Source organism: Pseudophryne corroboree, chromosome 2, assembly GCF_028390025.1.
Source record: "Pseudophryne corroboree isolate aPseCor3 chromosome 2, aPseCor3.hap2, whole genome shotgun sequence".
NCBI lineage: Eukaryota > Metazoa > Chordata > Amphibia > Anura > Myobatrachidae > Pseudophryne > Pseudophryne corroboree.
Genome location: NC_086445.1, coordinates 179175300 through 179177116, shown reverse-complemented (window position 1 = coordinate 179177116; position 1817 = coordinate 179175300).

The following is a 1817-nucleotide window of genomic DNA, read 5'->3' as shown; positions in this document are numbered from 1 at the left end:
TCCAGTGCCTCTTAAGGATACCCCCCTTCTGATTGGCCACACCCTTTTTTTGGTGTCTGCCACAGTACCCTCTTCGAGTGGTCACTACCCCTTTCAATTTTCCATACCCCCTCTTCAAAATTCCTTCTTCGATCACCGTATGTGTATGTGTTTATATATATATATATATATATTGTCAAAGTCAGAAAAATATCACGCTGCACGTTGCCATATATTCACCTCATGCGCGTGCCTGCTGCACGTACACATTCTCTCCCGTGCGTGCGGATACTCGCAGCCGCGTGATGGCGCCTCGGCCATGCGCTCGAGCGCGTGGTATGTGCATTTACGGTAGAGTTTGTGTGCGTCTAGCGGGCGACTCAATCGTTAGATAATAAATCCATATAGCATGTTTTATAGATAATGTTCCCCTTAGTAATAACTGTAAGTTTGTTTAATGTGACTTGTTCACGGACTTGGGAATCCCTCTTTGTATGGTACGAAGGGTCAGACAGGGTTTGAACAGCTGTGTCTGGTACCTAACTGAAGAGTATTTTAATAGCAACAATCCGGTGCTGGTTAGGTAAAGATTAATCGCTCCTGCGTATAGTTATGGCCATTAGTAGATTCTGGACATTTCATATATTTGCGATTCATTATCCATGCGGCGGGAATCCGGAGATTCCCACCCACCTGAGCTGTTTGAAATAGTCACAGCCCACCTGTTCAAACTAACCTATGACCTTTTGATATGATGCGAGGAGACATTCCTGTGTCCAATGAACAATGAGATTGTAGGTCCCTTTGTAGTATACTGTACTCAGTGCATATAAGATCAGCCAGCCTGAACAGCTCTCCCACTCTCCACAAACGGTTTTCATATTGACAAACTCGGAGCTGGTACCAGGCTGCGCTGCGATCGTTCCCAGTGTGTGTAAGTAATTCTCTGTGATTATCTCGCTCTTTGTTTGTATTGGCCACATTCTCTCTCTCTCTCTCTGTTTAGTTTAAGATTGTAACGTTATTGAATATTTCTGTCTAGATATTCTGTTAGAATTATATGTTAGTATGTAGTGTATGACTTGTAACTGTTTTACCCTTTTTCGATATAACTAAAAGCTTGTTAGTAAAGGTGTTGGATCCTTAGCACGGTATTGTGTGTTCATTACATTGCAGAGGGTAATAGGAGCGTCTCGATCGCTCAAACAGCTTTAGTGTTAACAAGGTTAAGCAGCGTTATATCGCTACAGTGTTTCAGTACAAGGTTTACAGTATAAGAATATCCTTTCTGTGTGTTACATTCAAGGTTTACTGATTGTCATCTTGTGAGCGTCTGCGCCACTCGTGATCTCCTCGTGGTCTCGAGCGTCCGCTACGCTGATAGCGTAGCATTACGGTAGTCGCTCGCCTATAGCGTGCTCGACACCACGCATTAAGCTGTGAGCGAGCGTGCCGCATGTGCGTCTCGATCACGGCCTAGCGTATGCTACGCTAAATACGTACCCTTACGGTACCCCATATGCCAATTGCGTACTGTGTCTCTTACCCATTATTGTGAAGGTATAAGGTAATCTAAATCAGCATTATCAATTGGCGGCTCGTCCGTCCTCCACATATACGCACTAGCGAAAGCAAACGTTATCTGTCAGCAAGGGCGGGAAAGCAGTATCCCTTCGTATCGGGATACAGGAGTGCTGACTAGATAAGCGTCTGTTTCGCTAGATTGAAGGAGTGCTGGTGGGATCCGGAACCGGAGGTAAGAACAATACGCTATTGTTTTTTTTTAAACTGTTTATTTCTGTTTTGCGTACACACGCACGCACACACACAACTGTATC